At 33.4% G+C, this 24,090-nt stretch overlaps 2 long non-coding RNA genes across 2 annotated transcripts in view; both read right to left on the bottom strand.

The window, feature by feature from the left end:
- The window catches only part of LOC143265971 (uncharacterized), a 359,864-nt gene that overhangs the window by 223,282 nt on the left and 112,492 nt on the right, over nucleotides 1-24,090 (bottom strand). The gene's annotated exons all lie outside the window — the stretch shown is intronic.
- LOC105662307 (uncharacterized) lies at nucleotides 12,279-14,592 on the bottom strand. Its single transcript, XR_013041039.1, has 2 exons — nucleotides 13,432-14,592; nucleotides 12,279-12,825 (listed from the first exon to the last, which is right to left on the bottom strand). It is a non-coding gene; the product is annotated as an uncharacterized LOC105662307 (long non-coding RNA).

Here is a 24,090-nt window from a genome sequence, read left to right as displayed (position 1 = left end):
TTAGATTAAGTAGTTTACAGTGGTTATTTTCAGTGAGGGTAAATTGCTGCTTGTTGACGTTAGACAGCATTGTAAATATACATAGTCGAACATTTAATTAAGAAATTACGTTTATTGTAGTAAAATATAATTTTATGAACGTTTTGAGTAGTAGAGTTCGGAGGTTAGATTTCCAGTTATGGAATTTAACTTTGTATAAATCAAAGCATTACTAAGCAATATTAAATGGCATTATAAGTATATATAATTGAACAATTAATTGCAAAATTGTATTTATCATAACTAAATAGGATGCTATGAACATTTTGGACGGGATTTGTAGTAGTTAGGTTCGGTTAATCAATTTACAAAACTTAACCTTGTTAAAGTCAAAATGTTATTTGATATCGATAGTTCGCTTCGCTAATACTGTATAATTCAAGGATGAATTAAAGAATAATATTCATTTTAACAATATATGCTATTCCTTTATATAGATACTTTGATAGTAGTAATTTAGTAATGAATTATGTTAGCTACATCAATTTATGAAATCTAAACTTGTTGAGTTAAAATGTTACCGTTAAGTGGCAATATAGTTAAATACTTAATTGAAGAACTAAATTTCGTTTAACAAGGTATATTGCGGTGAATATTTTGAGCGGGAATTGCAGTTAACGTAGGTTAGCTCAAAGTAAGTTTAGATTGATACATAACGTTGACTGCTATTGTAAAATAGACCATGTGTATCAAAACACTTTAGAATTATAATTATGATATAATTGTTTCATTTCCTAAATTAACTATAAACATCATTTATTGCCTTTTGTAAATAATTTAATTGGATTGACATACAGAAATAGCTTTTCTTTGATTATTTAGTAATAAAATGTAAATCAGATGGAAGTTAACTCTCACTTGACAGTATGTTCTAATTTTTGGGATCTAATTCCACTACACGTAAAATGTTACTTATCAAGATTCTGATAGTTGTCATTTTAGCATCATCATTTTAGCCGTTGTCAAATGATTTAATAAATAAATATACTCAAAGAATTAATTAAAAAATTACATTTATTATAACCAAATATGATCTGTTAATATTATGGACAGGAATTGTAGTAATTTAATAATATAATAAGTAATTAAGTAACAAGAATTAGTTCATTTTTGATTATTCAAAGTGTAATCAATGGTATTTATGTTTTCGCTGTATTTATTTGTTGAAGTATTTACAAAATGGCTAGCGCATTGAAGCCATAACAATCACTGACTCTTAACTAACCTGTCAAATGTGATGAATTTCACGTCGATGTCAATATATTGTCAGTGAATAATGAAAGCTTGATGAATGTGGCTAAATTGCATGTAAAATGGTAAAACATTCCGCCTACAGAGTCGATTTACACCTGAAAGACATTGTGAGACGCGATTGAGTCATCTAATCACAAAAATTGCAAGCAAAATCTAACCACACTCCTCCCACGCACAGATTACGTATATGTGCGACTAAAACGTGTATCGGAAAAGTTACTTAATCTCTATTATGCAATTATGTAACTATTCTACCATAGTTTTGCAAGTAACATTTCTTCTCATAGGAAGTTCTACATTTAGAACTAAAATAAATTTCAATTCTATTACTTTTCGTTTCATAAATCAAACTTGGCCTAATGAATAGAAATCAACACAGATCTAAAAGTTATAATTAATATTAATTTTACTGATAAATTTATTTAATTCGAATCATTTCTGTTATCTATCCATTAATTTGGTACGTGGAGTCTAAGCTCACGTAACTTGTTCTGTTATCTGCCCGCCATTATGTGCTGAACTCTAATTGCTATATAAAATGACACCGGTACAAGTCGTTGGCTTAGACTTCAACATACACATAGAATTACCAAAACACATAAACGAAGTGAACTTATGGAACTTTATTTTCTGAAATATGGAATAGACACACTTTTACCTCATCATCAAGATGTCCAGGTGATTCGTTCAGATACAATAATTAAATTTAGATAATTATTTCGAACATAAAAGTTTGAAAGCAATATGAAGCTTCTGTGTTATCGAATACGATGAAACCGTAAAAAGCTAACAATATTTGGAAAAGTAGACACCCTATCAAGAAACACCCTGTATATAGCCGGTACTGCACGTACGTATAGACCAGTAAGGGAGGGGATACGCCCGTTTCCTCCCACAGCTTATCCACCTCCATCACCCTGGAGCCCACGGAGAGAAGGGAAGAAAGAAACCTGGACAGAAATAAAGCAGAAAGAGGGGGGTTTGGGGAGGGAACAGAGGGACGCAACACGCCGAAGAATTGTCTGCGATTTTGTTTTACCTCTCGCGGCTACCTCTCGATCGCGTTCATCGATTTCTCACACTAGCGTCCCCTCCAGGGGCCGTCGTCCCCGCAGGGACAGAAACTATGTGTACGTATCCGTGTGTACGTCTCTATGTGTGTGCGTGTATGTAAAAGAACGCAAAGTGGCCTGAAATCCTGGTACGCGACTCCTCGGTCGGATCTGCGTGCTGTTGCACACACAGGCTATGTGTCTATCTTCGTTGGCGAGGAGGGTTGCTGTGATCCTCGCGCGGAGCAAGCTTGTGGTAAATGCCTGGAATTAGTTCCACGTATCGCTGCTGACGTGGCTGGATGATTGTTGCTGCTGCTGTGCGTACAGCGGTGGAAGAATTCTTGCAACATGATTGGGTTCCATCGGTCGATTCAACTATTCGATCTTCAAATTGCTCTTTTTTGCGTGAAAAATATTTATGTGATACCGAGGTCAACCGTTGGAAAACAGTTTTAGACTTTTAGATTTCAACATCAGATTAAATTTCTAGATTTCAGCACCACGACTGATTTACCGTCTGTTTGATATGGAAGGTGTTCCACATTTCCGTATCAATTGTATAAGGTTCCTTGCATTTTCATATATTCCTGACATTTTACGGTATCACGTGAATTGACATCGGTAGAAAATAAAATTTATTTCAGTGATAATTTTGGGAATTCGTTTTTATGTGAAATATACGGACTGTCTAATAGAGGTGGTACATGTCAATCTAGCATAGTATACATAGTCCATATGGACAAAGTAAATACAATTCTCATTTTGTATTAATGTCATAATACTCTGGTAAAGTTAAAATGACCTAATATGTACAACATTTCTTATTTCATCCCACAGAACATACTAACAGTACTTGCGAATTAAAACCTCAAACACCTTGTAAAATGCATGAACTTCCACAACCTGCCTAAGTATCCAACAATTTAGAGACCAGGATATAATACGGGTAGGATATGATGTACATCCTCCAAATTCCAACGAAACCACAACTGTCTTCTTTGGCGCAAGTTCCCTGAAAACAAGTTTCCCTCGAAAATTATCAGCATGAAAAGACGCAAACTCGCGTAAAAACCGCGAATCGAGTGAAACCATGCGTTAGGTGGATACGTTTTCCAGTCTGGAAGGGTCGAAGTCAACACGAGGGAAGGTGGAAGTTGCTTAGCCATGGGTAAATCGGTTTAATAGGCGGTCCATCGAGAAAGTTAAAACCGAGCTCCGCGGAAAATGGCCGGTGTTAATCCCTTTTTCGGGCTTCCGGCATGAAATGAGATTTCTGTTGGTCCAGCCCGTGTGTGGAGAGATTTACACGCGCCAAGAGCTGTCTCGTTGTGTACGTGAGACTCAGTTGGATTTTAGGGTGTCGGGAGAACTTCTCCGCAGCCATTAGCCGCACACTTGCAAAGCCTCTACGACACGATTCATACATTTTCCTGGAGGATGAAAAAACAGACTTGCGACGGATCCTGGACGAAGGACGCGACCTTTGAATTCGTCTTGGCACGGCTGGGATGTCTTCTCAGTTACTATCATACTAACTTACTATTGTCCTTCGCGACTCATACTCTTCTATTTTGTGTTGTTTTTCAAGACTCATATTTAACTCTTTCATTTTGTATTGTTTGTCCTTTGTCCTTTTAAAATATATTTTTAAGTTTTCCATTTTGCATTGTTTTCAAAATTTATATTTAATTCATTCAGTTTATCCTTTCAGGGTTTGTATTTGTTTCTTCCATTTTGTACTACCTGTTCGTTTAGAGATTATTTACTTTAACAATTCCTCGTCGATTTCGATGACCTTGACCTAAGGTGTCAAAATTATTATCTCAACTTTCAAGAATATTACTGTCTCTCAATCTTCGTTTTTAAGATATTTTAAGATATAAGAAAAATTCAGTTAAGTTTTACGTTGCAATTATACTTCGTGCTAATCTAAGAATAAGCAATCATCTCACGGTGCTTGTATCATAACCTAACCTAACCTAACTTTATATCCTAAATACCGTGAAATTTTGTTCGTTGAAAGTTAACATGGTTTAAATACTATAATTGAAATATTACATTCCTCTATGTTTGCAAACGATTACATGTATAATATTTTATAAATCCGTTCATCCGTTTCATATGTCTTATAGTGATACTTTAGCTATTGTTCTGGCTTCAGTAATTATTATCTTATTTAAACACACGTATACTAAAGTTACATGCATTTTCAGACATGTGCAATGATAATAACAAATTAAAAATAAAAATGTGGAGTTATAAAATTCCACAAATTATAAAATGTGGAAAGGAAATGAAATTTCATCAATATAATTTAATATTTTCATGCTACACAAAATCTTGTACTAAAAATCCGAATAAAAAATGTATAAAATACAGTGTAATTTAAAAAATAGTGCATACAAAACTTCTTGGTTTGAATCATCTTTCTGTTCAAAATGTCTGTCATTTTATTGAATACATTTAAGTCTCAGACCGTCATGAGTTTTACGAAAATATAAATTTAATCTATCATCAAAAACAGTTGAATGGGAAAGTGTTTACCTAGAGTTATACGTTTTATGAGTGGAGAAAACTTCAATCGGAAGTGAAAATATAATAATTAAAATTGACGAAGCAGAAAATGTGAATATAAAAAGTCTTCCTAGCGAACAGTGGATTTTTGGTGCCGTCAAACAACTAAACCTTTATTCATTAAATCACTAGCGGAGAGATCGTCTGAGACTTTATTTCAAAAAACCAGGTTGTACAGTTATATCAGATCGATGGAAATCTTATAATTACCCTAGTGAAGGATATAAGCACTTAACCGTGAATCACAGGAATTTCATCTATCCACATAGTGGTGCTCATACTAACAACATCGAAGGTCAATGGCGTGCAACAGGATTACACGAAGAAATTACATTGATTACATTTATCAATTCTTGTTTCACAAGTATAATTTCAATAGAAGAATAGTTGTATTTTTGTTTATTATTATATCGGAAATTTTTCTTTCTTTTTTTATTAATAAGTGGTGGGTTTAGAGATCAGGTGCTTTACGTGAATTCGAAGGTGTATTTAAAATTTAAGAGTACGTACTGTAACCGTATGGATAGAACGAAAATGAGATGTAGAGATTTTTGAGTCATGAAATGATTAAACGTGTCTGCAATTATCGAAAACAATACTAAACACGATTGTTGTTGATTTTACGATGACTGACATCAATGACGATGAAGTATTGTCATCAACGATGAATTGAAGTTTTTAACATGGTTCCAGTAAAAAATTATCGAAACCGATACGAAAACACGGTATTTTTTATCGATTTGTAGATCGACGTCGATGGCAACAGGTTCCTACTGTCAAATCACCGTCAAAATGTGTACAACAATTTTAGGGTGTCTTACGAGACTACCCTCATAATTTCAAGTCAAAAGATCTAACATTATGGTTTGTAATAGAATACAAACAAACAGACAAATGGCAAATGCAAATCAATTCGCTTCAAGAGCCTCATAACGTTCGACAATAATTGTGACATAAAATTATTTTTATGAATGTCTCAAAAAAGCAGAGATATGTATAAAGAAACAAATAGAGCAGCAACCTTGGCAATATATTTCAAGGTCATCAAAATAGATGAAGAATATTTAAAAAAAATAATTTCCTTTCTTCCAAGATTTTAATTTAACTTTTCAACTTTCTCCGAGTTTATACTTAAGCCGCTTATTTGTAGGCAATTTTACATGTAATTTGTTCGGTGTAATTGCTGTATAAATTGTACATTTCGTTTCTTTAATGAGGTCTTTAAAATCTGTCCAGCAACCTCTCCGAGGTGCATATCGGGTAATGCTAATGCCGGCGGTATATGCCATAAATGCAAGGGTTTCTTTAAAGTTCTGTATCTTTGCAGAAAAAAATGGTAGCGGTTTTTCACATACTGGAAATTAAAGATAAAGGTTTGTACTTTATGCTGCTGTAAACAGTATCGCACCAAAAAAATGTGGCAAGTCCATGCATTTCGTCAAACTTTGTAATTTTCAATATTGCAAACATGACCTCACATTTACGGTGTTATTGTGGTAGGGATGCATCAAATCTAAAATCAAACTACAGGGTCTTAAAGTAGAGATCTCAAGCTTTAATTTAAAAAAAAGAGCATAACTTTGCGATGATTTTTCACGGAGTTATCATCAGTCGAATTTGGCCAATTTTTGCCTAAATTTTTTCTATGCCATATTTCTTTTGAGCAGTGTATATAGGCTGTGGATCTCATAAATTATATGATTCATTTATATTTTGCAATTTTCGATATACTTACTGATTATTTAATAAAAATATTATATTATGTACTACATATTATAATCCTCTTTTTGTATACATATAGAGAAATATATAATTACTTTAAATACAATTAATTTAAATTAATTTTAAGTCATTTTAATTTTGCAGATTGCAGACAACACTTGAATTATAGTAATTCAGAACTTTTTTCTGGAGATTTGTTGTATAAATAATTATAAAATAGACCATGAAATATTAATCTAACCCCCGAACATTTGATATTCAAATCTTGAATAAATCTTTGTTATTAAAATTTGTATAAATATGTAAGAAATTCAGATTGAATTATTATATTACATTTATTTCACGAACTATTTTTGTATACTGCACATTTACAAGTATGAAAAGTTTCACCATTAGTAAAATAACCTATTTGCTATATGTTACTCATATGTATAAAGATAAATTCAATTCTATCTGGAAACATTGTATACATCAACAATTTTAATTATATGTATAAATAGAGTACAATATAAGAACCATCTTCTGATACAGTGCACTGCAAATACAGTAAATGATATTTATATATTTTGCTTATGGCAATGATTATATTTAAATATTATTGAGACACTTAATATATCAGCTGTTGACATGCACAATATGGTACGATTTATGTACTAAGTAATTTATAATTGACGTACACAACATGTTAACATTTTTTAACTTTATTTTCTGTATTTGCTATTTGTTTTTATTAATGCAAACTGTAAACTATTTACAGTAAATAAAATGATAAATTAACATATCAGAATTAGTTATTAAAACTGATTTATGTTAATAAATAATATTTTATGATACAATGTTATAAATAAAAAATTAGACAAATTTCATATGTTCTATAATTGAAAGTACGACCTTTTTAAGAACGACGTCAGCAAATTATTACACTATTTAATGTTTAACAGTTAAAGGTATTGTAAGATATTTTTCTGATCTTTAACTGTGACAAGTAATATTTCCAAAAGTGTTTGTATTATAGTTGCATATAGTTCCATTACAGAAATTATAATATTGTTCACATCTGTCGTTATATTATCAACATTTTAGTATTAATATAAATAAGTCTCACACTATATTCCAAAATCGTCTTAAAAATTGCACCATACTATATCCTGTTAATCTCTGAACGACGAATATTAGTTTATAAAAAACTTTGAAATCAATCCAATATCAAGTTTACACTGCAACAATCAAATAACACTAACACTTAACTAATATTCAAGTAATACATATTAATTCATAATATTCATCCATACCGATATAATTAAACTAATTAAACATTCAACGAAATGTAAAGCATAAAAATTTCTTCAGTAAACACGCACAAAATAAATAGTATTCTACCATATTCGACCCAGAATCCATCACGAATACGATTATTGCACCATCTGATGTGAAAGAACCAAAGCATTACAGGATTCACTTTACAATAAATCCGAATTCTAAAACTCAAGTAGGTGTGTCAATATTCCATTTGATTTACAAGAAACCGTTTTAATGATCACATTCCCGAGTAAGTCTAAATCATGCAAATATAATGCAATTAAAATGAACGATAGTATCGTTAGATTGAATTCGTGGGAGTTAGCAATACGCGACGGAGTTTTCGTGGAACGGCAAGATGAGAGCAGAGAGGCTGGTACGGCCACGTGTCTTTAATAATTGATAATCTTCACAGAGGTTTGTGAGAAACCGAGGCTCTTGGAACTGTTGCATAAACGTGCTGTTCTTTTCTCATTCGACATCTGTTTATCGAAACGAGAATATATCAGAGGCGTACGGACAGAACACGTGACTTTCCACTCAATTTACTGAAACGTTAATATAATTTATTTCAATGTTAACCTGGAATCATTGAGCAATACGAGTTGCCTAGTCATCATTAGTATAATTAGGTAGATCAGGGGTGGGTCTACTCCCCTCCACTACGGAATTACATGTGAGAGGGTATCTCGTATGTATGTTATACGTAACTATAAATTTCGAAATTCTTAAGTTTGTCAATTTTCAAATTTTAAACTTTCAAATTCTGGGACTTTGAAACTTCCAAATTTTCGAATTTATAAGTTTTCAAGTGTTTAAATTATCGAATTTCCAACTTCTGATATTCTCAAATTTCAACATTTTTAAGTTCTCAAATTCTCAGTCTCAAATTTTTAAATTCTCTAGTTCTGGAATTTACAAATTATCATGTGTACAAATTCTAAAGATTTCAAACTCCCAAACTTGTACCTCAATTTTTAAATTTACTATTTCTCAAAGTTAAATTCTTAAATTTCTCAATCACTAAATTTCGAAACTTCTAAGTCATATACCTTACCAAATTTACAAATTTCTAAAAGCATATTTTCTCAAATTCCACAGCTTTCAAATTTCCAAATTACTAATCCTCAAATAAGCAAATTATGGAAGTCCCAAATTCCCGACTATTCAAATTTCTATGTTTCCATATTTCCAAATTCTTAAATTTCGAAATTTACAGCGAATGTCCCCAACTTCTAATCTTCCCGAATTTCCAAGTTCCCTCTCCAAAATTCAAATTCCGCAAATCATAAAATGTCCAATGCTGAAATTTCCATATTATCAAATTTCTTAAAATCACTTCATCATATCCAATATGTAACGTTGAAATTATTAATAAATCTAGGTAATTTTATTCGTCGCAAACACAAATCGTAGTTAAGGTGAAGTGGGATAAGTGCAGACTGGTTTTTATAAAGTTCTTATTTAAACGTAAGTATTTTCAGTCTGCTATGTAAATACTTAGCGCTGTCGATATCGAATACTTTGCACAATTACTACTATTTAATTAATATTAATTAGGACCTTAATTTTCCTTGTACATTTTGATTTTGATAGAAAATTGTTTAAAATGTCAACTACTCTGCACTTTCTCCGAAAACGGAGTAAGAGCGTAACTTGAAGTTAAATACTTTGAAACTTTATTTCATGTGCAATGGGGCAAGAGCAGAATTATTAACAAATCTGCTATAAAATGCTTTTTACTGCATTATGCAAGTACTCTATACTGCAAACAAGTACTCTTAGCTGAAAGATAAAAGGGGATATCAGTGAAACAAAACAAGGAAACAAACATACTAAATGGAGAAATTTCGCTCATATTGTAATAAAAATAGCCTGTATATGCACTTGCCCCGTTTACGAACTTATCCCACTTCATCAATATTCATAATTTAACAAAAACTGTGAGTAAATACCCTTTATATTAAGAATCTCTACATTCATCATGTCAAATGATGAATACGTTCATACATCGATATGCTAAATGCTGAATTTTTATATCAATCCTATCAAATAATAACTTTGCCTTTCGATATATCGCCATATTTATGTCAGGTATCTCTATATAAATCACGCTAGGAGTCGAATCTTTATATGGATCATGTCAAATGCTGAATCTTCATACATCACGTCAAATCTGTTAAATCTGTATATTCTGATATACCATGCCATATAAAAACTTTTCCTTCAGATATATCGCCATAATATAAAAAATCTCCATATCCATCTTCTTTATTCTGCAGTGGCGTTGTGCACAGCAAACTGAAATGTAAATTTTGTCCAACTTGAGAACGATTCGCCATAATATGTCAGTGCTCCATATACAGTAGATTTGCATCACAGAAATTGCATCAGAAGAAAGATTTTCGAAAGCAACCGTAGAAAGTCTTTGGAAACGATGCACTCGTTTAATTATTCGTAGCGCGTCCAATCATATTTTCCATCTGCAACGACATGATTCATTTCGTGGAACATGTTTCGGCCTCCGTTGAATGAGAATCGGCCGGTCGGAAATTGAGGAAACCTTTTTTTTCCCCCTTTTTCATTGAAATTACGATCATGCGCCTCGTAATATGCCGATAATTCTGCATAAAACGGTGGCCATGTTATTCGATGCACGACCACGAGAACTATCGCAAAATCTTGAAACTCTTATGGCCACGTGAACAACATGCTGATCGAGTAACGGTTAACTGCATCTTGCACGTGTGATATTGTGCAAAATAGACAACCTTGATTCTTCTCATCCTTGATCTCTCTTCTCGTTCTCTTTTGTCTCAAAACTGACTCTTTTTTTAGACAAACGTCCATTTTGTTTGTTTTGAAATCAGTGATGTTTTGAGAATGAATCTTGTAGTGACTTCAACTGTCTACCTTTGATCACATTTATTTAGAATATTAGGAAACTAGGACATAGTGATATGTTTATTTTCATATCTTGGGAGTAACCTCATTTAACATAATCTTAATTTTCAATATTTTCTGAAATTTATTTAAATTGTTATGATATTGAATTGTACATATTTATAGCTATTTTTATGTAGAATATAAAATGTTATGTTACTTTTATATTTTGAAGAAATTAATCTAACCTATCTTCAATGTTTAAATTTTTTTTAAATTTATTATTTAGAATATTCCTAATAAAATATTTCCTAATAATGTTTTCAACTGTTTCAACGTGGCAGTTTACGTGTTAAGAACCTCTCCTTCAAATTTAACTGCACACAATGAACATTAAGGACTGTAATTTATGGACAAAATTTTGCGAATTATCTCACGGTTCCCATTCAATGGTTCCTGAAAGTTATTGCAATCGATGGTACGACATATGTGCTTCTCTAAATTTCAGCAATAACGGTAATTGTGTTATTAAGGCCGGGGGTGAATGGTTCTTAGGGTGCTGACGAGCTCTGGGTACAGTTTGACCCCACTGACCAAGCGGAGAAAGGACATAAGCGTGGTCAGTGGACGTAGGACGCGTTATACGTCATTAGACTCGGACTGGGTGGTTTTCATGAAGCGCTCGTGGGTGTCAGGGAATCACCAGATGGTCTTTTCCGGTAAACAGCAACGATACGTTTGGTAAATGAAGTGCCTCACTGGGGAAATTCGCTGGATGTTGGTTAACTGAGATGCTTCCATCTTAAGACTGATGGTGATACCTCTTCTTATTTATTTAAAGGCACCTTTTCTCATTCATATAACTTTAATTCTCTTACTTTCAAATTTTTCTTTTTAGTTAATTTTCTAATAATTTACCAACTTCATTTTTTAAAAATTGTAAATAGTTAGAAGTACATTTGGTGGAAGTGAAACTTGTGTATGGGTACACATGGTATAGTTGGTATAGTGTTTGATCTTAACAAAACTCATGAAATCTCGTAATTATCGATATGTAAACGATAACACAATACAATAATCTTAAAATACATGTTATAGAAATACATATACAGTGTCAGATATTCAGATAAGGTTTAAAGTAGAATCATTATAAATATATTCTACAAAACATAATTGTTAAAATGCTTTCTTCCTTGCAACAATACATATTAAATTATATTGTTCATTTAAAAAGATATGACCTTGAAATTTAGTTAAAAGAAAAGCACTTGAAAAAACTATTTACCCTGTTCTACATAACTTTATACTGAGACTATTTTTTTCTTTCAACTGGAATACCTTACATCATTTTCTCTAAATTCTAATTTATCAGACATTTATCAGACTTCACTTACTGGAGTGATTAAAATACTCAATTTAGTACACGTTAATGGAAAGGTTGGAATTATGAAATTTTAAAACGAGCCATATTTAATAACAGAATTATATGTTTCTTACAAAAGAGGAGCCCATAAATGTGTTCTTCCCAATTACTCAGAAAGGGTGAACCTCTTCGTTCACAGATGTTTCAACCCCAACAGCGATCGTACATCAAGAACAACCGTTCCAATTCTCGTACAAGGTGATTGGCTACCGTGGCAGAAGCTGACGAGAGCAAAAAGGGGCCGCACAGAATATCGCAGAACGCTGATGATGATTGCTAGCCCACATGTTCGGACACACGGTGGACCATCGACGGACGGGGGTGGACCTCCGTTCCTTCGGGGGTTAGGGCGTCGATTTTCAAATACTTCAGACTGACCCCCTGTGTCACTCTGCACACTCTGACGAATCAATTCGCACATAAGGCTGTAAACACGGTTTGCTCGCCGATGAAACTCTTCAAGTGCTAACACTCGGACCCGTGAAAAATCGTGTCCGACAAGATAAGGACCCTGTTCAAGGGTGTTTGCAGTTAGGAAGATGTACCGGTACGTATATTGAACGTATATTTACGCAACTGAAATTGGAAAGAAAAAATGTTGAAACTGATAAATAAATATAGTGTTAGTATTAATAGTTTAGATTTGTTTACAATGAGTATAGTTGCTCATCTGATTCTTATTTTTAATGATATTTATTGTGACAAGCCTTGCAGGTAAAATAGGTGTATGTGCAGTTTTAGCTTTAAGTAGACAACTAATTATAAAGAAAATATATTTAAAATTTGAAAAATATTGCGTATCTCAAAATATATCAATGTAAGGGTTACGTCTAACTCAAACTAAAGAATATATGTATAACGTTGTTTCAACTAACAACAAGATTAAAGCGAAAGAGATTATAGTTACACAGTGGACGTTGGATTTAACAGGTTAGATTAGGACATGTCAAGCCATTAATCCTTTGTAATTACGGTCAATCATGGTCCAAATCTACCTGACAGTGGGATTAAAGTAAAAAAAAGAATTGTGAACATAGAATCTAGAAAGTGAGATTACGTTGGTGTACAATAATCCCACTACTCCCCATATTTCGAGATCGATTGTGACTCAGGTCTAAGGTAAGTCCATCACAGTTCTACAATTGGGATTAAAATAAAAAAAATAAAAAATTAGAAACTTACAAACTTAGCACTTGAAACATTAAATGAAGTTTACACTCCTCCTATTTTATTCCTGGTCGATTGTGATCCATACGTACAAAAATTAAGTATGTAACAGTGCTGTAAGCGGGATCAAAATAGAAAAAGTTACAGACCTACTTAAAATATTAAACTAATTTGTGTTCATTCTATTATACCTCAAATCCGAGAACCAGGCACACGATTACGTAACTATCATCTAGGATTAAAACAGAAAAAATGTTAAACTACGTAGGATGTAAAAGATAAGTTCCTTCGCAATCACCTTACTATCCCTGGTAGGGTGAATCATTCTCCGGGTCTACTAAAATTTCATTAGAAAATAAAAGAAGGTTTGAAGTTAAATTTAAAATGTAGTCCGTGGATACCTGTATTCGTGGGTTAATTATTCCGAACATCAACCATTAAAGGACCCAACGAATCACGACAAGCGGATAACTCTTACGCCACAACGGGCAAATGTCGCAGATTTGGTTGGCCGAGAGGAAAGAAAAGCAACACGGGCTCGGATTCAGCTGGGCGAAACAACACGTGGGGCTACAGAGGAGCCAGATAACCGGTTTCGATCGGTCCAACACGCCCGAAACATAAACGGAACAGAAACCCCGTCGGCCGTGTAACCGTTCGCAATCTGTATACATCAATACGTGTAATTTCGAGCGACGGTATCAGCACCACCGGTGGCAGTGTATGATGCCGTCGGTGCAGCTGCATCCCCGATGCCTGCATCCTCTATAGCCACGAATTGTACGCGATGTTCTATACGGCTCACAAGTTTCCCTGAGAGGGGGTGGAGGGTGAGCGACGGTTTCCCGGAACCCGTCGACTATACAGCCTTCCTGGATGGATACAGAGGCCAGGATTAGAGCTGATTGGGCCGGCCTCGTCGTGATTAGAGATGTTATCAGGCCGGTTACGCTCTCGCCGGCGTTCACCCTCTGTATCGTGGCTACGTGTTTGTGTTCTTCCTCTGGTTCACCCCCTTCCTACGATCCGAAATGCATGCTCTGTATCGTCGAATTGTTATTCTCTCCCTCTACGCCTCTGGTCCCGTCCTGATACCGAATGTCTTATTCGTCCGCGTTTTGGATTATCCCCGCCTTCTGCACAGGGATAACTCGTTCGCTTATCTGCACTGAACAAAATCCCGGATAAAGGTCTAGTAAGAAAAATACCATAAAAATATGCTATATCCACTTTCCTTTTAATTGTTTCTGTGCACCTGAACTTATACTTTACTTGTAACGTATAACGTAACTTAACCCCTTACATTATTTTGGCGAGTCTGATGCGTGACGCACATATACTTTGGCTATGATCAATTTTACTCGAATTTTGAATACATATCAATTTGGAGTTCAAGTCCAACTATAATTTGTATGGTCAACGACGGCATGATACCAAATTCACATAACATTTCGAGTTTTTGTGTCTGTTTTCATGTTATGACTGAAATTAGTCAGTTCCGACTGACGCACTTGATAAAAACATCATAGTGCAAGGGGTTAACTGTTACTTTAACTAATCTGGCTCGTGACGCACTCACAGTTCAAACGTGATATCTTGCTCGAATTTTCAATATTCAGTTTGAACTTTCGTAATTTATGCTTCAATTTGAAGTTTGAATCCAATTATAATTCGCATAGTTTGAATCACTGAATGTAAAATAGGCACAATATTTTAACTTTCTTTATTTCGTTTAATATTGTAAATATTTAGTTCTAATTGGCGCTTTTGACAAATAAATTATTGACGGGAGGTTAAAGAGGTTATGCAAAAAGAGAACTATTTTTTATGAACTATTATGATTTAATATTTATAATTACCTCTATTACAGAAAACATTTATTATTCATTATTAGTACATATTAGTATTTCATACATACAAAATTAAATTTTATATAAAAACTATTTTAACTCTTCAAATAATGTTTTTTAAATTCTTTAACACAAATTATGTATTCAATTTTTCTACTGGTATCAATATCTGAAAGCTTATCGCGGATTGTAAGAAGGAACATTATGGTAAAAGGATGATGTTATTGGTAAGTTCGTAAAAATCGCAAGCTCGATCGGTAGAACTATAGTGACATGGAGCATTTCGGAACTGAATCATTGATGTTTTACTTAAAGCGGCGGTCGCGGTACCACTCGGACATGCTTCAGAACATGTATATGCGACAGGCTTCGGGATGATCGCGCTTTCCTCGCTTTCAGAATCGAAAATCTCGTTACCGGACATCGGTTCTTACATTTTTTATGATTCAACCCCGATAGACTGGTCCCTTGACGCCGAAGAAAAACGCGGGCGAGGACAGATCGAGGAAGATTTTTTGATGAAATCACGCTACTTCTCGCTGGGAAAGCTTAAGACTATTCAATTTTTCTGTATTTCAATATTTGTGTAGTTGTAATGTTTGACATCTGCAATAGAACTTTGGTTGCATTAAACTATTTAAAAAGAAGGATCTAAATTAATAAGAGCATTGCTTTAATATTTTGAGCCGAAACGATACCAGGGGATTTCACTACTGCTTTTAATGTTAAATATAATTATAACTGTAATTCTAGTTGTAAGTTTAATTGTTAATCCAGCTATAATTTTAATTGTAATTTTAATTATAATTGTAACTATAACTGTAAATAAAATTTTCAATCTAACTATAAATCTAGCTCTAACTGTATTCGTAATTGTGATCCTAATTCTAATTCAAAGCACATTATGTAACTCTTGCATTTGTCGACAGATGTCGCTTTAACTCTACTTTCTCGCGAGTACACACTCGCTTCTACTTCCGCTCCGCTTAGTATTCACATTTTAATCGGCCTATACAACTGTATCCTGTACTATATATAATTAAAAAAGTTTTTCTAGTATAACTTCTTCTTTACCTTATCATGACGATCAAGTTTATCTAGGTAAAATTTTCGAAATCTCAAAGCAATCGCGATTTAATCTGTAAATACATATAGTGAAAACTATGTTTTAACTTTGTGAATTCATAGACCTAAATATTAGATTGTCCGGAAAGTTCGTGCCTATTTTGAGGAGAATTGAAACGCAGCTCATTTAACTTTGGTACACATTTATTAAATTATATAGGTGCCATTCTGTTCTATAACCTTTCTCCATCTTTTTTGCAACTTGAGAAGTCCTTCCAGAACGTCTCAGCCTTTTTGGTGAAAAATTATTCTAAATAAAATTTCATGCCGCCTACCGAAAATCGGCACGAACTTTCCGGACAACCCAATATGTTAATCTCTGAAAGTCATTCAGAGTCATTTACAATTATTTGAAACCTGATCCATGTGCGACAATAAAACTACCTAATCATGAAATTCAGTTAAAAACATAATTGTATTAATCACGTTACTCACAGTTTACAATTAATAGAATTAATATTACTTATTAATACAATTTACAGATTTTTTGTTTACAACTATGGAATATCTGTTATTGTATATGGATTATTACAATTTACATTGGCATACATCCACTATTAATGTTAACTATAGTTATGTATCAACTTATAGTTTTCACAGCCTTCAAACAAAATTTCTCACAAGAAGCAGAATAATTTAGTCGTATATGCAAAAATTATGAAATCTCGTCATATTTCTCTTGAATTCTCGTGGACATGACAAAGAAAGACAGTGAACTATGAATGAAGTGAATTTATAATAAATATTATCAGTGAAATTACATATTGTAGTGAATATCAATGCACAATTTGAGGATTTAGAGTCAGACAGCAATATATGTATTTAGGGTTCTTTGACTTTAAAGAAATTTCAGAAAACCAAAATATCTCCACAAACTCTTAAAGTATTCATTATTTATAATAATATTTTAGTAGTCAAAATGTAGAACTTTATAGTCGTAAATCTGTCATTAACACAAACAGTGAATTTTTGTTAATGTTGTTTGACAAAACTTACGAATTGTTAAGTGAGATATGACAATGCGTTGGCGTATTTGTGCGTCCAAAAAGTAATGTCAACCTTGCTCTAATCTAAACGGCTAAATCGAAAGCACCGTTGCAGCAACGCGTCCAAAAACAAGAGCCATTTGTCTTTCTCATTCGCGCCGAAATAGATAGCGAACAACAGAGGCATCGCGAGCACGACTCATTTACTCGTATTCTATTTTCGAAATAGACGTTACGCGGTTGTTGCAAAAAGAGTGGCTCGATATCGGCGAGAATCTGCGAGTCCGAGTACCATTCTCTTTGCGACGGAACGATACGATCCAGCCAGCTGATTATCGGATCCATCGCGTTTTACAGGGCTTCGTGCGTGGATCAGTCGGGGCGGCTGGGACCAGAGAGAAAGAGCATGTGCCTTCGCGATACTTTATCTACGGACATGAAGAGGTACTCGAGAATCGTTTTCAGAGTAATTGAAATGGCACTCGAGTCGAGCCGGTGCCTCGATATGAACGAGGGACTCTTTCGAGAGCGCCTCTATCTCGCCTGTTCATCGCCGGTAATATGTTGACGTTTTTCGCGCTGACACGTGCCAGCCTCTTTTTCTACACTGTGCACTATGATCTAAACTTTGAACTATGTCTGCGATGCGACGAAGGTTCTAAAAGGATTTGTATATTACTTTTAAGTAATGTGATGTAAATTCGTAACGTAGTTTGGTGTTAGGGATAATGGTATTGATAGTTTTTATTAGTTTTATAAAGAATAGTAGTGGCATTATCTATGTATTAACATTAATTCTTGCATTATAGTACTATAATGACGCACTTGTAGTTCAAGTATGGAATTCTATTGCACTATTTTATTTGGGGTTTTTCTAATATTCTGCCCTTGCGCTCTTGCATTGTTTCACTATTCTGCTGTTCTGCTATTCTACTATTCTACCATTCCACAAATTTACGACTGTACGATTCTTCAATTCTACTGTTTTACTATTTTACTCTGTAGTATTCTACTATTTATTGTTCTATTATCTGCTACTCTAGTATCTATTATTCTACTGTCTCCTACTGTACTATCTACTACTCTACTATCTGCTATTCTCCTATATGCTATTTTACTATCTATTCTTCTATTATTCTACTTTCTACTATCTACTATCTACTATCTACTATCTACTATCTACTATCTACTATCTACTATCTACTATCTACTATCTACTATCTACTATCTACTATCTACTATCTACTATCTACTATCTACTATCTACTATCTACTATCTACTATCTACTATCTACTATCTACTATCTACTATCTACTATCTACTATCTACTTTCTACTATCTACTATCTACTATCTACTATCTACTATCTACTATCTACTATCTACTATCTACTATCTACTATCTACTATCTACTATCTACTATCTACTATCTACTATCTACTATCTAATTTGAACATTCTACTGTGCTATAATTTTACTATTCTGTGTCCTGCAGATATACAATTCTATTATTGCGTTACTCTATTATGTTAACCGTTTACTGTTCTATTTTCTTACTCTTCCTACCATTTCAGCATTCTACTTTCTACTGATCTACTGCTTTACTTGTGCACTATCACAATATCCTATTATTTTAATACTCTTTTGTTTTAGCATTTTAAGATCCTATTTTTCTTATTCCATTATTGCTTACTTTACTACTTTGTCATTCTACTTTTTAATAATTCTACTATTTTGCTGTTGTATTTTGTATTATAATATTGAATTATCTCACTATTGTTATATTATTACTATACTACTTGATTATTATATTGCAAAACTTTACTACTGTACTATATGTATTACTATAGTACTACGAGATGTGACTCAAAAGTAACGAGACTAGTCCAATAAATCATTGTATCTGCAGAATCAGTTCTCTGTGACATTATCACTTTCAAAGTAGTCCCCTTCAGCATTCACACACTTCTGCAGTCGGCGATGCCAATGCTGGTAACAATTCTGGAACGAGGTTTTTGGAAATCCCTTCTAGAGATTCTCCGTTTCTGCCTGAACCTCTTCAACTGAAGTGAAATGGGTTTCCTTTAAGCAAAATTTAACTTTAGGAAATAAAAGAAAGTCGCATGGAGCCAAATCAGGTGAATAAGTCGGATGTCCCATCACAGTAATATTTTTGCTGCTCAGAAACTGCTTGATAGACAGTGCCATGTGAGCGAGTGCATTGTTTTCGTGTAACAACTATCCATCGCTCCACAACTGCGACCTTTTTTCCTAATTTGTTCACGAAGTCTTTTTAGTACTTCAATGTAATAGTATTAGTTAACAGCCTGACCACTGAGAAACCACTCAATCATTACAATTCCATTAGTGTCGAATTCTGATTTTGACATGCGTGCTTTTTTGGGTTTTGGGGATCCTGGAGACTTCCACTGCATCGACTGGCGCTTACTTTCTAGGTCATAGATAAAAATCCATGTCTCATCACATGTTACAATAGATTTCAACAAATTTTGCAAGAAACTTGCTGTTGATTAGCTGTTCGGTTTTTACGTTAGACATTTTTCCAGCAGAATGCAGTTGCACGTGTTCACTAAATAACACAGTACTTCCAAATGGTATGACCGATTCAATCGAAATTGGCAACATGGATAGAGCAGGTATATGGGATGATGCCACAAAAACAATTGCTGCCAATTCCATTGTTTTTTTTCAAGTTACAGATTTAGTCTCGTTACTTTTGTGTCACACCCCGTATATTACTAAACTTGTATACTAATATATTATTGTAGTACTACACACCTGAATTACTATATTATTGTACTATACCGCTATTTTACTATTTTTACAATGTACTTAAACATTCTGTTTGCTTTATTACTATTTTATTCAACTATTTCGAAGTTTCTAGTATATTTTCAGTACTAACAACTCAACATGGATTTCATTCGGATTTAGATAGAATTTTGCTGTAAATATACAAATAGTGTATTGAGCAGATACCTATTATGCTAACAACAATAATGACTGTTGTAATATACTACTACTCATTATACTACCAATACAATTGTTACAATTACTACAATTGGCATATTCATTTATAGTATAATACTTGTTTAGGAGTATTTATATTAATAACATTATTACCAATATTAGTAATGATAATAACAATAACATTAATAACAGATAGTAATAATGCTGTGAGTAGTAAGAAGTACTACAAAATTAGTACCATAAGACTACAATATTACTAGTACTACAAATCTATTAGTGGTACAAAATATCATATTAAAAACTTACAGTATACTTATGGAACTTATAGAATTGTACTATTGAAATTACTAAGAGTGTTACAAAATTGAAAACTTAAATAATAAAATGGTATTAATTAGAATTTTCGTCGCTACAGAATACAAAGTATCAATTACTCTTCATTATCCTCGGCATTGTATTCACAAAATCTACAACTCAGGACAAAATAGCCTTGTCATGAAGTAGTTTCACATTCACGGCAACAAATAATTCTTGCGTGACATCACGCATCGCTAAAAAGACGAAGTGTACTTCTGCGAACACATAGCGTGCCAGTAGAAATAACCGAATGTACGAATAATGGTAAATATTAACAGAAGGAGAACCAACCCCAATGACCTTGGCCGTGGTATATGTTGCCGAGGTCATCGTTCTCAGTACCTTTTCTTTATAACTTAATAATTCTTTGTTTGTTACAGAGTTATTTACAAAGAAATATTTGGACAAACAGTAACTCTTAATATAAACTATCCTAACCTAACCTATCATGTTTTGCAATGCATTATATACTTTGACATTCATTTTTAATTATATTATAAAACATGTTAAGTTGGATTAGGTTAAAAGTTCTGGATGTCTTCTAGGATGTTCAAACATATAATATATTTAAATGTATGTAATGTCACAAACATTAATTTTATTTAGTAACTGTGGCGGTTTCACTCCCACACTCATCGCCACTAGACGACGCATAGAATCGAGACCTAGACTTTCTCGCTAGTACTCCAAGAGCCTTCCTATTCATACAATATGTATAGTTCCTGTCCATCCCTTCCTTACATTCCTGCGTCTAAGGCAAGGGCCTGCTAGAACGCCTCACTGTGATGAGTCCAACTAGCAGGCCCCGGACGAAACGTTTTCTCCCTCTGCTTTACTTTTCCTAGCTTCCCTACCATAGCTAGTCGAACCGCCAAAGTAACTTTTATTTGTTAATAACTTTTTAATAAACAACGAGCGACGACTAAAATTGATTGTAGGTTACTCAGGACAGTGACCTTGACAACATATGCCAAGGTCAATGTGACTTGGGGCTGGTCCCCTTTTGTCAATACTTACCCTATTTTGTACCAAGGAGTACCAAAAGACACCTTTCAAATTTTAACTTAAAATTATTCTCTAAGTTAAATCTTTCCTTTACATTTAATTTTTTTACTTTTCACACAATAGTTGTTAAATTAATTCCGCTGTCAATCTTTTCACACGGATCCCAACAATAGTATTGCTACGGACTCAAATTCAAAATTCACTGAATTCTGTTAAACTTGATTCATATATTCACCCGTTATACATGATCAATATGCTGGCCCCAAATACGAAACCGCTGCTAAAATCATCAAGTTTTTCTTTGTTAGATTACGTGGAAATTTTGCCTTTTACAAATTTATTACAACACTTAATGAACCTTCAATCGTCTAACGAATGGCTAATATCGTTTTAATAAACAATAAGCGAAAGATGACTTAGGAACATGTTCTTAATGATATATGTCAAGGTCAAGGTCCCCTTTTGTCAATATTTACCCAAATAATTGTAGACAAAATTCACAATGCTCGGACCATTATTATCAGTCAAGAGATCTAATTCCTCGTATCCTCCGTTTTCTCAGCCAACTGTGTACATCTTCATCTATGCTACTCGCTTCACAGAGATCACTGGAGGCATTCATCATCACGACGGTCCGCGTCGCGATGCTTCCTGGCGCTCATTAGCGTCTGACGGCAGCCACGCGTTCCCCTTAAGAACGAGTCATAAATATAACTTACGGGCGAGTACCTATGAAAAATTTGTCGCGGCTTAGCCGCCAGACAGATTGCACTGCCGCGTGTGCCGGAGTCTCTTAATTTCGTGGCTGCCTCTCTAAATCTGGCGCTTGTATGTTCTTTCTTGTGTCACCGGGTGTCTGCTACATTGTACGCGGTGTTCATCCACTTATTCCTTTTCAATTTCACGTACTCGCAAATAGAGCTGCTGCTATTGGTTACTGACTAATTGATGTCTTACTGGCATATAAATAACATCATCAGAATATTGTTAACACTAGATTTATGGATATGCGACGACCACTTATTTTTAAATTGAATTAGTAAAGTGAAGTAAGGTAAGTTCGTAAACGGGACAAGTGCGTATCCAGGTTATTTTTATTACAATATCAGCGAAATTTCTCCATTTAATATGTTTGTTTCCTCGTTTTTTTTTCACTATATCCCCTTTTATATTTCAGTTAAGAGTACTTGTTTGCAGTATAGAGTACTTGCATAATGCAGTAAAAAGCATTTTATAGCAGATTTGTTAATAATTCTGCTCTTGCCCCATTGCACATGAAATAAGGTTTCAAAGTGTTTAACTTCAAGTTACGCTCTTACCCCATTTTCGGGGAAAGTGCAGAGTAGTTGACATTTTAAACAATTTCCTATCAAAATCAAAATATACAAGGAAAATTAAGTCCTAGTTAATACTAATTATGTAGTAGTAATTGTGCAAAGTGTTCGATATCGACAATGTTAAGTATTTGCATAGCAGACAGAAAATACATACGTTTAAATACCAACTTTACAAAAACCAGTATGTACGTACCCCACTTCACCTTAACTAAAAACTAGTTACTGACATTTAAATATTCGTACACGAATAGCCAAACATAGTTAGGGCCAATGGAAGTGACTGACGTAGAATGTAACATGTAATTTTAATGCTCGAATCTGTGTATTTCTGTTTGAGTTTCAAGCTTAACATAAATAACTAGAAATCTATTTATCCTTGAGTTTCGAACATAACCTAGATATTCGATCATTGTCAATCAAATATCAATCAAGTATTATATTTATTTTTGTGGGCTAATGACCATGGCAGTCGATGCCCATAACATTAATCATCATATTTATTTTTACTTGATCTTTAAACGGAACCTGATACAATTTCAACTGTATTTTATTTTGTTTCTAAACTAAAGTAAAAAGAGGTACTTATCATTAACTCCTTGCTGTATGATTTGTCAGATGCGTCAGTTACAAATAATTACAATATTAAAACAAATAATAATTCAAATTAAATATAGAATCAATTAATAAAGTTTTAGTAAAATTATTAAAATCAGAATAAAACAATATTACTGAAATAATGCACTTTTTTTATTTTGGATTTTATTTTCATTTTTATTTAGATTTTAAACCTCACGTAACCACATGTCTATTTAATTTCATTTAAAGTTCAAAATTAACCTCAATATTTATTGTTATTGTCAATTAAATATATAATTAAATAACCTAACAAAATTACAGATCTATTTTGGTTTAAATTGTTAACACAGCTATACCTAAAGCTTAATTTTATGATTCAAATTTAGTTTTTATATTTGAACTTCTCACTTAGTGAACGATTATAATGCATAAGTTTCTCTATTTAC

The sequence above is a fragment of the Megachile rotundata genome, chromosome 16 (assembly GCF_050947335.1).
Source record: "Megachile rotundata isolate GNS110a chromosome 16, iyMegRotu1, whole genome shotgun sequence".
Taxonomy (NCBI): Eukaryota; Metazoa; Arthropoda; class Insecta; order Hymenoptera; family Megachilidae; genus Megachile; species Megachile rotundata.
The sequence above is the reverse complement of the archived record's forward strand: the minus strand, read 5'-3'. Positions and strand labels throughout refer to the sequence as shown.